Consider the following 17,197-nt stretch of genomic DNA (forward strand, 5'->3'; position numbering starts at 1 on the left):
AAAAGCTGTTTCACATAGTTTAGTTAAGTGGTATAGTTTAAGTATATATGTATATATTCTTGATCAGCATCAACAGCCGAGTCGATATACATATGTAGCCATGCCCGTCTGTCCGTCTGTTCATATCAACGGATGGATCTCATACTCTCGAAAGATCTCGAATCCTATAAGAGATATAACCATTCGATTTGGAACTTGCACTCGTATTGTACTCGAGCAGATCAAATTTGTGTTCAAATTTTGACACGCCCACTCCCACCCTCCGGAGACATCTCCGACCCTATAAAGTATATATAGTCTATATCAGGGGTGCCCAAGCTCAGCATACGGCAGAGCCAGTGCAAAAAATCACCAATACATTTACACAATATTTTTTCATGTCTATGCACTGAAGGAGTTTCAAATAAATATCATTATAATAAAAAAAATGCATTTTATATATATTTATATATTGTAATACATACATTTGATAATTATAAATAGGACCTATATTTTTTACCAATTAATGGTAAGATTATTAATGAATAACTTTTTACTAAAATAATGTTCTGCTAGGAAGAAATTCATCGCTTCAAGTCGACCATTTTCGTCGAAACAAAAAAAAATTAATTTCTCGCAGTGAAAAGTTTTTGGCAACCCAACAACAAAATGCATTCGGATCAGGACAATTGAGGAGAATAGGGAAAACAGGAAAAATTGTTTTTGTGTTTGGGCTTTGCCTATGCTGGGAGCCACACACGTATATATATATATATAATTAAATGTTTGCACCATAAGTTTTCAATAAAAAAAATTATCTTTATTTTTCTTATGTCCAACTGGTTACAAATATTCTTTATTTGAAGAACACCAACCTACTACTTGTAGATCTTAAACTGAACTCCACTCCTAACTCTGACTTCTTTTACGATCAAACCTCGGTTTTGGAGCTTTCGAGCTTTACTTGAGTGTGTTTATTCTAATTGAGTGTGTTTTATTGTTTAGGCTGAGAACTTTCCCGATTGGACTTTGGATTCTTGCTTTTGAATTTGTTTTTGTCTTTGGTCCCGAAATTTGAGTTTTACGATTGGGTTTGGGGATCTGAATTATGGGAACGTGCTGAATGCATGTTTCCCTCGGTCTGTTTAGTCTGAGGATTTTTGTTTATAAGTACTTTTCCATCCTCAATTATGTTTAGGTCTGATTTGGGCTAGGATCATGTTCGGTGCATTTGCCTATTTGAATCTAAGTCTCAAGGGTAAGTTCTGACAAATACTTAATGTGTATGTGTGAGTGTGTGGGTGTGTGGACATTTACATAGTTTATGTATAATGCTATGGATATGTCACTCCCCCAACCTTTGAATTTGGCCTGTCCTCAGGTCGATAGATTTGGGTATAACATGAGATGCTCTCCTATGTTCATATTAGGTTGATCGTTTACAATTTCTGGAATCTTTGGTGTTTCTTCCTTTGGTTTTACATATTTTACAATTAGTTTCTTCGGTAAACTTTTGAACTTATAGAATAGATACAAAGATAAACTTATAATTGTAATTATAAAAGTAGTTGTTGTTATTATTTGGAATACATTATAATATTTTGTGTGTGTTTTTATAATTTCTTTTGTTTGGATATATGCTAGCGGTTCTAGTTTTGTTACATTATTACTGACATAAACTGTTTGGGTGTAATCTGCCATTGTATTTGAAAGGATAAATTCATTCAATTGAACCGAACAATTAAGGATTTTGATAAGGTTACTTCCGCTTATAGAAATTTCTTTATTAATGCAATTTTGATTTAAAAATGTTTTAGGGATGTTCCATGTCAATAAAATATTTGGTTCAATATAATCAATTTGAAAATTTTTATGAGTTTTAGTGTATTTACAACCTGTATTTTCTTGTTTAATTATTCCATTTATACATTCGTCAAATACAATCTTTCCTGTTTCTTTATCAAATACTTTTTCATCATGTAGGAAATACTTATTGATCGTGTTCTCTGTTAGTATGTTATTGTCTTCATCTGGGTAGGGAATAATTTCGAAAACAGGGGCTTTAAATATTTCGGTAGGAATGTGGGACATAATCAGAATTTCATTTGTATTAGTTTTGAGCCAAGTGGAAGTTTTGATTTTAAGCAATTTCTCGGAATTCACCTGTTTTAAATTATCATGTTTTAAAAGTTTGGGGTTAAAAATTCCAAGTCTAGTTAGTTGCATTCCTAACTCAATGTCTTCTATGTATTCTGTGAAGTGTTGTAGATTAAATATTAGGACGTTAGCCTGTTGCTCTTTCTCTTCCTCGTCTCTAAATTTGTTGATTAAATCTAATCCATTGTTTACGACATCAATAATCTTATTCAAATCATTACTTTGAATACTATTCTCAGTTAGTGTATCGATTTTCTGTTCTAACTCTTCTTTATCATCCTGATCCAATGTTCCAAATAAGTATTTGTAAGTTGTTCCTACAATGTTTAGCAACCCTCTTTTGCTACGTTTTGCGATTTTAATACCATTAATTTCTCGTTGAAGTTTTCCCACTAAATATTCTATCTGCAATGTTCCTTTGAATTCACATGCTTCTTCTACTAATTTCTCAAAGATTTGTTCTGTTTTCGTAATATTTATGCTTATAAAGTGATTCTCATAATTAGTTGGAATGTCTATCGTGCCTGTTTTAAACATTAAGTATCCATTTTGGGCTTTTATCGGATTTATTTCGATGTTTTGTCCATTCGTCATTTGAATTGAAGTAGTTAATATAATCATAAACATAATAATTTTATAGAGGTTGTTGAATCCATTAGGTTTCTTCTGTTTGTCTGGAATTGTTATATTTACTTTTATTAATTATTTTTTTCTTTTTAAATTTAGATTTATAATGAGTAATTTTCCTGCCTCTATTGGTTTCTTCAAAATGTTTCTCATCAACTTGTCTGATATTTCCTGTCTTTTTAAACGGGTTAGTTGTTTTTGATTTTACTAACGGAGATTGCTTATATTTGGTATCTATTTCATAATCATGTCTGTCTTTATTTAGTTGATTAATCTTATTGATTTTCTTATCCTGTGTATCATAATCGGGTGTTCCTGCATACATGAAAATATCGGCTGGTACTCTGTTTGTAGCATTATGTTTTGTTTTGTGATTATAAATGTAAAGTATTAACTCGAATTTAGTGTACCTATTTTCAATATTTGTCTCACTTCCAATGATTCGTAGTTTTTCATTAACTGTCTTATGGAATCTTTCTACGTCTGATATACCATTCTTACTTGTTGTTACCTGAATTTTTACTCCTTCCGAATCTAACCAGTTGTGTAAAGCTACACACATAAATGCTGAATCCTTATCTACTTTAATTTCTTGTGGTTTTCCCATTTCATTAAATACTTTCATTATTGCTCTTTTCGCTTCTAGCCAATCTTTACTTGTTATTTCTACTAATGAAGCAAATTTTGAATACACGTCAATACAAGATAAAAACTGTTGATTACCTACTATATAAAAATCCATTACGTATTTTTCACGGATGTTTTGTATTTCTGGGGTGGTTTCGAAAGAAAGTTTTGTGTTTCTATGTTCTGTTTTAGATATGTTACAAATTTCGCACTCGTTAATAATGTTCTGGATTAGGTTTTGATGGTCAGGGAAATAGTATTTTTCTTTGAACCAATTAATTGTTTTTTCTATTCCTGGATGTAATAGTTCTTTATGTCTTCCCAATATTTTCTCCTTGAATTCTGCGTATGTCAAGATATCTTCTAATTTAGTTGTGCATCTTACTAATTTTGTTAAATGATTAGAATTGATTATTTCTACGAAAACTTTCTGGAATGTTGGGAAATCTGAGTCATTGTGCATGTAAATAGCGCTTTTCTTTGTACATAAATATTCTTTAATTATTTCTTTTGCCAGGTCTTCAGTCATTTCTTTATAAGTTATTTTGATTTTGATTTTATGAAAATAATGCTGTACGTTCGTTTGGTCTTCATTTCCTTTTATTAATTCGATTTGTCTAGGGAAATAATTGAATGGTCGTTCCGTTATTGGTATGTAATTTTGGTTGTCTTCCTGTGCACTATGTACGGTTGCGCCTACACTTTCGGCTACTTCTCCTAACATATTTTCTTCTATTTTGGTTCGGGATAAAGCGTCCGCTACATAATTTTCTTTTCCGGGTAAATATTTAATTTCGTAATCAAATTCATTTAATTTTATTTTCCATCTCTGTAACTTCATGTTTGGTTCTTTGATATTATTCAGCCAAACAAGAGGTTTATGATCACTGAGTATTTCAAAACGTCTTCCGAATAAGTAAGATCTGAAATATTTCGTTGCCCAAACGATCGCTAACAATTCTTTTTCTATCGTGGCATAATTGATTTCATGTTCGTTTAAAGTTCTGCTTGCATAACATACGGGTTTATGGTTTTGTGATAACACTGCACCGATTGCTATATTACTTGCATCAGTTGTTAAAGAAAATGTTTTACTGAAATCAGGATAAATAAGTATTGGATCTGAAGTAATAAGTACTTTTAATTTTTCGAATGCTTCTATGTAATTTTTACACTTTATATCAATTACTGCTCCTTTTTTTAATTTAACTGTCATTGGTTTTACAATATTAGCGAAATTAGGAATGAATTTGCGATAGAAGCCGCATAGTCCTAAAAATGATTTTATTTGTTTTGGGGTCTTAGGTATTGGAAAGTTAGTTATAGCATTGGTTTTATTAGGATTAGGTTTGATACCACTTGTAGTTACGATATGACCTAAAAATTCTGTTTCCTTTTTCATGAATTCACATTTATCCAATTGTAATTTCAAATTGGCATTCCTTAATTTTCCAAAAACTTTCTTAAGAGACAAAATATGTTCTTCCAATGAAGTGGAGAAAATAATGATGTCATCCAGGTATACTAAACAATCTTTATAGATTAAATCTTCTAAGAGATTGTTCATACATCTTTGGAAAGTTGCAGGGGCGTTTTTAAGACCAAATGGCATACGGGTATATTCATAATGCCCATGTTTAGTTGAAAATGCAGTTTTTGCTATGGAATTTTCATCCATTTGAATTTGGTGGAAGCCTTTGGCTAAATCGAGTGTTGTAAAATATTGGCATTTTCCTAATTTGTCTAGAATTTCATCCATTCTAGGGATCGGAAATTTATCGTTTATTGTGATTTCATTTAAACTCCTATAATCTATTACTAATCTGAATTTTTTCTTTCCTGAAGCATCGCTTTTCTTTGGGACTATCCAGATTGGTGAACAATAAGGAGATTTCGACTTTCGAATTATTCCTTGTTTAATCATCTCAGTAATTTGTGTATTAACTTCTTCGTCAAAAGCTTGCGCATATTTGTATGGCTTTTTATATATCGGGTCTTCGTGTTTTGTTTGTATTGAATGTTTTATTGTACTAGTAAAAGTCAAATTTTCACCTTCCTTGTACTGAATATCTTTGAATTCAAACAAAACCCTTTTTAAATCTTTCTTTTCCTCTTCATTTAAATGTTCGAGACGAAATTCGTTGCATTCTCTAAGTTCGTTGTTTATGGAAAAATTAAATGAGTCATCTTCTGATAGAGGTGGATTAAGGCAATCTTGTGCGGTCTCATCCTTTTCCTCTTTCTTTTCGATTGACTTTGGGCTAAGGCATTTTGGTGCGGTCTTGCCCTTTTTAATTTCTTGTTCGGATGATTTTGAGCTAAGGCATTTTAGTGCGGTCTTGCCCTCTTTATCATCTTCACCATATTCAATGAAAAGTTTTTTGTCTCCTAACGTAATTGATTCATCTTCATAATCTATCTTAGCTTTACTTTCTTTCAAAAAATCTCTGCCTATAAGTATGTCATAATTCTCTGAGAATTTGTGTAAGAAAAATTTTTGTTTTACTGGGCAAATTTTACTGGGATTTAATGTAATGCTTTTAAGTAAGTTAATTGGTCCATTTATTGTATAGACTTTCTGATTTTCGTTAGTTTCTGCAAAATTTCCTGAGTTTTCTCTCATGATGTTAATGGAAGATCCTGTATCGATCATTGCTTTGAGAGTTTTACCTTTGACTACTACTCTGATATAAGGATACTGTTTTCGTTTTCCGAGGCTATTTGCTGAAAATTTACGTCCATTCTACTTTGGGCGCTTTCACTTTCTCTCTGTCTCTTAACAGGTGCATTTGGAGAATTATTAGAAGTTGATGCCTGATAATTCATGGGGTTCTGAGCTCTACCTTGATTTAAATTCCTTCTGAGTTCATGATAGTTGCCTTGGTTTTGGTTTCTGGCAGGTGAATTCGGAATATTTGTTGGATTGCTTGATCCTGGATTATAATTCAAATAATTATTTGAGTTATGTCGGGGATAATGATTTGAATTATTTCTCGAGTAATTTTGATTCTGTCTTGAATTACCCAAATTCCTACGTTGATCATAATACCTGGTTTTATAATTATCGTATGGATCTGAATCCCAATGGCCTAGAGTCATGGCTGCCTCTTTTAAGTTAGTAATAGTTGTAATATCTCTTTTCGATAGTGAATTATACAATCTGTCCGGAAGTTTCTTTTCAATGCAATCCCTGATTGTTTTGTTCAATGAACTTGTATAAATTGTTTTATCTGTCTGATCCATTTCTAAATCTAACTTATTTAAAACTACGGATGACCTGATTTTAAGTTCGTTTATGAACTTACTGATGCTCCCTGGGTAAGGTGTTTGATGTACGTGGCGGATGACATCTTCGTATGGCCTATGGTCCTTGAATGCTTTGATCAGGGCCAGTTTCGTCTGCATCCATGTTGTGGTTTTTTCTTCTGCGATGACTGCTTGTGCTGAGTCAATAATGGTCCTCTCGATGGCCCCGTAGATGATATGGTTTTGCCTCACATCCTGTGTTGGGTATAACTGCAACAGATACTCGACCCGTGTAATGAATCGGCTGAGCTCTATTGGGTTGCCGTCGAAATAAGGCAGTTCCTTGATTTGTCCAATCAATTGATTGAGATGGATCTCGGATAACTGTGGTGTCGCCATTTTTATCGCTTTTGAAGTTTTTGTATTGCAATATTGTCGCACGAAAATTCGTGGAGTTATTGACCGAATTGGATTTTTAATTAATTGTCTTTATATACAGTCGCACTGCACATAAATTCTTTTGCGGATTTCTTTTAGTCACTTTCGCTGATCAGGATAAACTAGTCGTATAGTATTATCCTTCTTTGTTGATCAGTACCGATAACTTGGTGTAAGGACCTTTTTAGAAATCCTACCGACTGCGCCAATTAAATGTTTGCACCATAAGTTTTCAATAAAAAAAATTATCTTTATTTTTCTTATGTCCAACTGGTTACAAATATTCTTTATTTGAAGAACACCAACCTACTACTTGTAGATCTTAAACTGAACTCCACTCCTAACTCTGACTTCTTTTACGATCAAACCTCGGTTTTGGAGCTTTCGAGCTTTACTTGAGTGTGTTTATTCTAATTGAGTGTGTTTTATTGTTTAGGCTGAGAACTTTCCCGATTGGACTTTGGATTCTTGCTTTTGAATTTGTTTTTGTCTTTGGTCCCGAAATTTGAGTTTTACGATTGGGTTTGGGGATCTGAATTATGGGAACGTGCTGAATGCATGTTTCCCTCGGTCTGTTTAGTCTGAGGATTTTTGTTTATAAGTACTTTTCCATCCTCAATTATGTTTAGGTCTGATTTGGGCTAGGATCATGTTCGGTGCATTTGCCTATTTGAATCTAAGTCTCAAGGGTAAGTTCTGACAAATACTTAATGTGTATGTGTGAGTGTGTGGGTGTGTGGACATTTACATAGTTTATGTATAATGCTATGGATATGTCACTATATATATATATATATGTATATATTTTTTTTGTGTGGTTTTATTTAAAACTGTCCAACAGGGACAACCATCAAATATTGGGGCAGAAAACTTGGCTTATGTGTAACTTAAGTTAGACGTGGAAAAACAAGAATGTCTAAGAGTTATTCCGGATGAGGTCCAGCGGGTGAGTTCTGCGCAGCCGCCGCATCTGTTCGCTGTTGTCGAGGAGAGTGGTCGCCAACTTGTTGGGGTGGTTGTGTAGTCTCTGGATGTACTTGCTGCTGCTTCTCTGGATCTCCTCCTTCACCCATAGGAAGCCAAGCACCTCGTGGATTGTCTGGTTGTCGTGGTAGACGTGGGGACATTTGAAAATAGAGCTCTCCGTAACGCCCCAGTGGCGATACGGAGGGCTCTATTTTTAAATGTCTGGATAGTATGAATATTAGTCTTGCTGGCCGTGCCCCAAAGATGGATCCCGTATGTCCAAATTGGCCGAATAATCGCCTTGTAGATTAGGATTCGAAGAGGTCCTCAGATTCGACCTCCTACCCATCAGGCAATAGTACGCCTTTAATCTTACTTCACACTGCTTTCGTTTTTTGACTAGGTGAGGCTTCCAAGTAAGCCTCCTATCTAGCGTGAAGCTCAGGTGTTTTGGGTTTTCTACCTGCGGAATGAGTGAGCTGTTGAAGTGGACCGGTGGGCAATTTCCTTAGCGGAGAGAAAAGCTGGGGGTGGTGGATTTATCGTTATTCACTTGAATATTCCACCTGCTCTGCCGATTGCCGAGAAGATCTAGTTGCTCCTGCATAACAGCAGCCGCCACATAACTGATTGATCGGAAATGCTATAACTTTGGTGTTTTTTGAGCTAGAGAGTTTTTTGCACGGATTTTGCACGAGTGCTATGTTTGGCAAAATAATACGACCTGCTAAATTTTATAAGGATAGGCCGACTATATCTTACAGCTGCCGTATAACTGAACGATCGGAAATGACCCAACTTTCGTGTTTTTGAAGATAGAAAGCTGGAACTTAGTACAGATTATATTTTTGTTAATCCGACCTACCAAATTTCATTACGATCGGCCGACTATAATTTACAGCTCCTATATAATTAAACTATCCGAAATGGAATTTGAGTTTTTGGTAAAAATACCAGCTTTGGTACTTTTAAAGATAGAAGGGATGGGACTTTTTTTAGGACTTGGGCTTTTTTTTCAATGTTGTGTTCTAACAAATTGGTTTATAATATAAACCAACCAAAGGATCGGCCTACTAAATGCTTTATTTTAAATAAATATCCGATCTTAACTGAAAGTGTATTTTAACATCGGCTCCGCCTAAAGTTAGCTTCCATTCTTGTTTAAAAATTTGGTGTCGTTTTGGCCTTGTGAAGGCATTACTGGTAAAGTATAACAGTAAATGCAGTAAAGGAAAGCATTCCCCATAATACTGCTACCGAAATTAAGTGCACATTCGTCCAGGCCAGTGTTCGGCACCCCAATACATTGATATCATTTTAACCATTAGTATTAATAACGAATAGCAAAAAGTAGGCTGTGAGCATGACGTTTCACACATTTATACTGTGTGTGTGACAGAGCTCGGGCAGAGAAATTTCCTATGCCCTCAGGATAGGGCCGTGCCGACCACTGCAGATAACGATCCGCCGACTATATCCTATAGCTGCCATATAGCTGAACGATCGGAAGTGAGATTCTATTTTTCTATTCTATTCTATATTCTATTCTATTCTACAGATTCTATTTTTGGTCAGTTGATCCAACCTACCAAATTTCACAAGGATCGGACTATATCCTATAGCTGCCATAAAACTAAACGATCGGAAAAGGTTTTTGGTAGAAATACCAACTTTGGTATTTTTGAAGATAGAAGCTTGGGAATTTTTTTATTAGATATTTTATTGTAATTAATTGGTTTTATTATGATATTCTCATAAGGATCGGCCAACTTTATCCGATGTTTGCGATATGTATCCGGTTTTAACTGCAAGGGTATATAAACTTCGGCTCCGCCCGAAGTTAGCTAACCTCTCTTGTTATTTAAAAAGTTTGTAACATTTTTACACGTAATCTATTAAAAAAAAAAGTAAGAAAAATTTTTCGTTGGATTTAAGTAACTACCATCTCCAGTTTTTTTTTGGGATTCAGGGAAACAAAATAGTGTAACAGACAAACAAACTTCCGTGCACTGTGATAATATAGGCTAACGAATTTTTTTGTCTTATTTTCGGGTGGAGCTAAGGTTCATATACTGTTTTAAATACATCGTTTGATATAACTCGCAATTTACGGATATAGTTGGCCATGGACTATGAAAAATGTATTTCAAATAAATTCGGTTATTCGAATGTTCGGTTTGACCTACTGTTTGATTTATTGCACGTTAATTCAAAAATGATACACGCAGCCAGAAAAATAACCTAAAGAAGAAAAAGAAACGCACCTTCACTTTCGTGCAAAAAAACAAAGAAGAATTAGATATTGGTACCAAAAACTTGGTACTTAATTCATTTCATTCAACAATTCGGTTCTTATTATTTAGATGAGGTTCTTCTTTAGTTAAACCCTAGCAACCTTATACATTTTACGTGCTTAACTTTACTTAAATCTTAGTCTTATATAATTCTCTTATAAAGTGATACCGAATATCTATGTGTTTAATTCTAGCATGAAAAGTAGTACTCTAAGCTACACATTTAGCGCTCTGGTTGTCACTGTAGATCGTTGACGCCGTCTTAAAGCCCCATCAGATATTACTTTCTGGACGTAAGCAGCCTCTTTAGCTGATATTGAAAGCGCTACGTACTCTGCCTCTCTTGTCTGGCTCCGTTTCTTTGATTTCCACCAAAACTGTGATCCAGCCATGAAGTACGCCCAACCGCTGAATGATTTGCTGTCAATGGTGTCTCCTGCCCAATCTACATCGACATAGCAAAGAACAGGCACACCAGATGGGGCATAATGCAACTACAAGCCCGAAGTTCTTTTTAGGTAGCGAAGGACTCTTTTAGCAGCCACCTCATGTTCCTTGCCACCTCTGTGCCACGGAATGTACAATGTCTGGTCTTGTGGTCATGGCTAAGCACAGCTGCTTTTGGTTAGCTCTCGGGCAGTCGTCCATAGTACAAAGGCTCTGATAACTAACCTTTAAAAGTGTGGTAATCGGTCGACATTCTTCCACGCCATATTCTCGTAATAGCCCGTCGATATACTGTTTTTGAACAATCGTCAAGCTGCCGTCACTTTATTCCGTTCAATTTCCATGCCCAAGAAATGGTTCAGCTCTCCGCCATCTACTATATCAAATTCCTGTGTGATTTGAAGTTTAATATTGACAAGGTCTTTTCTGAAACAAGCAATAATAAGATAATCAACATATACAACAATTATGCAAAGATTTCCGCCAATTGTCTTGGGGAAAGTGCATGGCTTACTAGGACACTGGACACAACGAGTGTGCTGAAAAGTACTATACAATTTCTGGTTGCATTCTCGACTACTCTAGGCAACCTTCCGAACATCGACTTGTGCAACCTCAGCGTTTGTGCAACCTCAACCTCACCCGTTTTGGATACGATGTGTCCACGAATCCCTTAGGCTGCCGCATGTATACCACATCTTTTAGGCTACTGTTGAGATACGGAGCTGAGACGTCGATTTGGTGGAGCCAGTGCTATCACCAATCAGATGGAAGAGTACCGTGCCACGAGGGAAATGATTCTATGTAATTCACATCGTACTCCTGTCCACAACCTTTTACGACTAAGTGATCCTTGATCCACGAAGCCTTAAAACTGGTCAACCTTGATGGCAAAGATCCATTTGCTCCCAATAGTCCTTTCGCCAGCAGGAAGATGAACAAGACTCCATGTCGAGAAGTAGTTGAGAATACTCCACCTTCATCGCAGTCTTCCATTCTTTTGCATGTTCCATGCTCAGCGCCTTCTTGACTCCGATCGGCACTTGAATGTTGGCAACTCCAATAGCGTTCAGCTTATTGTACTCCTAACATGGCCAGGATGGCTTTCCCGTACGGATTAACTTCGGTCTCCCTGAGTCTCTCTGGACTCGGTTGACGCTCTCAACCAACTCGTCTTCATCATCATTGGCCTCTGACTGTTCGTCCCTTTTTTGGATCCTCGTTATTATTATCATATCGTGTTCAAGGAACACAACTGTTATGTATGCGACTGCATTCTCTCGCGCAGCGATCTCGTTCGACTGAAGTCAGTCTTCACTCAATCGTGAGCCCCTGCCGATCGAGCTGCAGTCACGGAAATTCATCAATTCCCCGTCATATAAATAACCCCCTGTAGTAATTGCTACCCCTATTCCTCATTACTGAATCACTTAAATAAATTTATATATGGTTGCGCATGCATAAAATTGGCGACGAGGATAGACTACTAATTCCCTGAGCGTAAGCTTATTAATGTCCGGCATGTCCGCCACCGGATCAAACCTTCTAGGATGCAACTGGCTTAAACCATTCGGAATCCGCATAGAAGGCATTCATGGCGTGCAGTGCGGCAATGGTATCGCGGAAATTTTAAAGAAATTCGACCATTTGTTTTCATCAGAACTTGGTCGGTATACGGGGCCGCCAGTGGCCCACAAAGTGGACCAGGAAGTTCTGCCAGTCATACTATCACCGCGTCGAATTTCTTACTCATTCCTCAAGCCATATGAAGAAAAGTTGGACCGTCTCTGTGCCCGAGGAATACTTGATTCTGTAGAGCACTCTGAGTGGGCCACTCCGACGGTTCCCATAGTCAAGAAAGATGGTTCCATTTGCATTTGTGGAGATTATAAATCTACGCCTAGCAAAGCGGTACAGCTGCATTGCCATCACATTTCTGCAATCAACACGTTATTAGCTTCGATATAAGGAGGCTCAATTTTCGCCAAAATAGATTTGGGCCAGGCGTATCAAAAATTTGTAGTAGACGAAAAGTCAGCTTTGATGCAAACAATTGCTACTCGTAATTTCAGCAGCCCCAGGAATATTCCAAAGCTGCATTGAAAGGATACTGCAGAACATACCGGACGTACTTCCGTATTTTGATGATATTGTAATAATGGGCAAATTAGAAGAGGAACTTGCAAGTAGATTAAACGAAGTTCTAGCTCGTATGGACCAGGCAGGATTACGTCTGCGCAAGGACAAATGTCAGTTTATGGTTTCTTCCATCGAGTTTCTTAGATTCAAAATTGACGCTCTGGGCATTAGGCCATCAGCCGACAAAGTTAGAGCCACCCATGAGGCACCACCGCCAAAAGAGAAAAAACAGTTGCAAGCCTTTTTGAGACTGACCAATTTTGAACACTCATTCTTGCCCCGGAAGGCCTCCATTGTGGAACCATTACATAGACTTCTAGACAAGAACGTACCATAGACATGGCGTCCGGTGCAACCAAAAGCACTCGCAGAACTAAAGAATTGGATCGCATCGGATGCGGTCTTAATTCATTATTCTCCGGACCGCCCATTGATCATAACTTGCGATGCGTCACCATACGTCACCATTGCGTTTTACTCGCGCACGCTTTCAAAGGCGGAGAGGAACTATTCGCAGATCGACAGAGAAGTGGTAGCGTTAGTCACAGGTGTCAAAAAATCGCATAACTATTTATATGGAAGGAAGTTCACGCTTATTGCAGATTACACAGCCACACAAAAAAAAATATTTTTTCGGGTCTCGAGGTCAGACTATGTTTACTATATGTTTTCGGGGTCGCTGAATCCGAATCCGAGGTCCAAAAAACCCCAGCACGTCAGGGTTCTGACATAACCTCAAAAAACCTGATACAAAATTATATTCGAGTCCGTGGGTCAGACCATGTTTATTATATGTTTTCAGGGTCGCTGAATCCGAATCCGAGGCCCCATAAAATCGACATCCGCGTCAGCTGCAATCACCTTCCTTCGAAAACTGTTCGCCACCTATGGCACTTCTGAGGAGTTTAAGTTGTTTACGAAATACAATCGGATCCGTCACATCCGATTCGCGCCGTTCCACCCTGCAACCAACGGACAGGCCGAACGAATGGTTCAAACCACGAGGAGTTACCTGAAGCAGTTAGATCGTCACACGGATGGCAACTTAGCTTTGGCTCGTTTCTTGTTTCCGTTACAATTTCGTTACAAAGAAATCGTTTCGTTTTCGTTTCGTTTGCTGGCGGATCAACAACTCCAGCTGGGCCACAGCATTTGCCTGAGCCAAACGGGACTGGAGGACCGCAACGCAGATCGGCCTGTGACCGTCGCCGCCCCCAGTTCTATGATCCGTCTGGGTGTTAAGGGATGTTATATATGCGACTGCATTCTCTCGCGCAGCGATCTCGTTCGACAGAAGTGAGTCTTCACTAAATCACGACAGTCACGACAATTCATCGATTCCCCGTCATATTAATAGCCCCTTGTACTAATTGCAACTGAATTACTGTACGAATTACTGTACCCTGTATTAATCGTCAGTACTGAATTACTTAAATAAATTTAATATATGCTTGCGCATACATAAAACCAACATTCCTGGTATTAGGATTAATGAGTCTATATGCTCTATACCTTTCCTTTTCTTGTCTTGTCTGGAACTACGGCCTGTGTACCAAAAACACGAACACGTCACTAAAATTGATCAAATGCATTGTCATACTGTCTGACTCTGACATCTTCATGTATGAGAATAACTGTTTGAATAACTGTTTTCTACGGGCCGGTCCACAACTTATGTGAACACTTCCAGCTTTTTCCAAGCTTCCATCGATGATATTCTGTGTTTAACGTAGTTGATCTGCGACGGCTTAATACCCAACAAAATACTCTCTTGGACCTTTTCATCTATTATATGAAGTTTCGTCTGTTGTTCTTTTGTTCGTTTTTAATTTCACAACCACACACAACTGACCAAAGTTCCGAGTGTATTAGCAAACTTTTCATCTGCACTGCCCATGAACTATAATTTTCACTATCCAGTTTTTCTGTTAAGTATTGTGAACTCATTTTGTTCATTTTATTGAAACACGTCATTTTATCGTGCCAAAGAAGAAGAAGAAGATATACAGTGGTGCATTTACTTATATTTTCAAAAAGAAAAGATCCAACTTTCTAACTTAAAAAATATCAAAAATAATAATGTAATAAATTTAAATAATAAATACCAAAAGTAAAATAATTTTCGATCATTTAGTTATAGGGTCGCTTTAGAAAATGCATAGAAAATCTAAACTCTCCAACTCTAAAAACACCAAAGTTGTGGAATTTCTGAATAATCAGTTTTATGGCGCCTACAGGATATAGTCGGCCGATCCCGCCCGTTCCAACTTATATAATGCGTGAAAAGGTTTTGGGGTATATGGAAAGTTTCAAGTCGATAGCTTTTAAACTGAGAGATTAGTTCGCGTTGAAACAGACAGAGAGTCGAATTAACGGACATTCTTGTATCAACTCAGGAGATGCTTCTGATCAATAATAAATATACTTAATAGAGTCGAAGATGTCTCCTTCCCTGTGTTAAACATTTTGACCAAAATTATAATACTCTCTGCAAGGTTACAATCCACCCTTACAATTTTGATTACAATCCACCATTACCATTTTTTTAATAATCATTTTTGAAATAAATTGGTCATATGCGCAGAGCACAAGAGGTTATTTGCAAGATTTGCAGCGTGCAAGATTAAGATTCACGTAGATATATAGCAATGGTGGGCAAACTCTCATTTTACATAGCACGCGTGTATAGGTAAGGAAATTCTGCCGCAGCGCTGCCAGCGCTCAAATTTTAAACATGTGTTCGTTTTGCCCCCCACTGATAGATATATAGTAACCAGTAAACTCAAACTGAAGTTTAAAGGTATGTATTCTGAGCAAAAAATTTTTGGTTACGTACTTTTGGGCTTTGGGGAAAAAAACTTAATACTCCCTAATTCTACCGATTTAATAGGGAAGCAGACTAAAAAGTCTATGACTCCTCTGCCAAATTTTCCGATTTGGCAATTTGATTTGCAACACTTGGCAATTTCACAAAAACATTAAAGTACTGGCGTTACGAAATTTCCATTTGGAAGGCACGCAAAATTTTGACACAAACTTAATCTGCGCGCCATGAGTCCAAGTTCCAAATCAGATAGTTTTATCTCTTATAGTCTTCGAGATCCACGCGTTTAAACTTTGAACACGTTTTTATCAGAGAAAGTATATATATGTATGGGTATATTTCCTCTACGGACAGACGGAAATCGCTATATCGACTCGGCAGTTGATGCTGATCAAGAGTATATGTACTTTATGGTCGGATATGATTCTTTCTCTATGTTACATACATTCCCACGACTACAATACACCCTGTACTTTACGAGTCGTAATCTGGAGTTTCTCGAGCGTGACAACATTATATTTTTATTTTAAAGACACCCTCACACACCCTTCTTTCATTTGCAAGCAGTTTGCACCCGAAATCCGGGTTTGGCCGACTATGTCCTATAGCTGCCATAAAATCACAAAATAATGATTATTCTCTGATTGAAAAAAATAAAAATCAGAAATAATCATTATTCTATGATCGAAAAGAAAAAATCAGAAAATAATTATTCTATGATCGAAAAATAAAAGTCACAAAATAATCATTATTCTCTGATCGAAAAATAAAAATCTCAAAATAATCATTATTCTCTGAGCGAACAAATAATCACTATTTTGTTAATTTCTATTTTTTTTTTTGCTCAAAAATATCACTCCGATCATGATTTCGCTCTATGTATTAGATTTTAATGATATTTGACTGCATATCTTCTCCGACCACATACCTAGGTACCATTTAGTACCATGATTTTTTCACTATCACCCCTTCGTACCACTGGGGAATTTTGGGATGTTAGGAAAATTGAATATAAAGCTTCTAAAAATCATAGAAACCAATTTTTTTATGGAAGATTCTTTAGTTTTTATAGAATTATAAGAGTATACCATACTTTATTTTTGGATAAAAAGAAAAGTCCAAAAACATTGTATTGTTATTCCAATTTGTTATCGTTATTCAAGCTTTATAATTATAATTTTTTGAAAAAGTCATGGCCAAAAGTTATAATGATTTTCTGAACCAAGCTTTCAAAAAGATTTGTTTTTAATGTGGAAATTGCCCAAATGTGTAATCCTTAAAGCGACTCCTTACAATTTGCTATTGTAATTGCCAAATCAAAAACTGAAGCTTTAGGATCAAGTATCTTTTTTCCCAATATTTAATGGTACGGAAGGCTGTTAGTCAAAAAATCATAATACCTGTTCTGTACCTGTACTAAATGATACCTGTATGTGTTGTCTTATAAGATATC

General features: G+C 36.4%; 1 protein-coding gene across 2 annotated transcripts in view; it reads right to left on the minus strand.

The window, feature by feature from the left end:
• LOC108125669 (uncharacterized) overlaps positions 1-17,197 on the minus strand; it is a 212,699-nt gene that overhangs the window by 194,743 nt on the left and 759 nt on the right. The window lies entirely within an intron of this gene.

Source organism: Drosophila bipectinata, chromosome 4, assembly GCF_030179905.1.
Source record: "Drosophila bipectinata strain 14024-0381.07 chromosome 4, DbipHiC1v2, whole genome shotgun sequence".
NCBI classification, from domain to species: Eukaryota; Metazoa; Arthropoda; class Insecta; order Diptera; family Drosophilidae; genus Drosophila; species Drosophila bipectinata.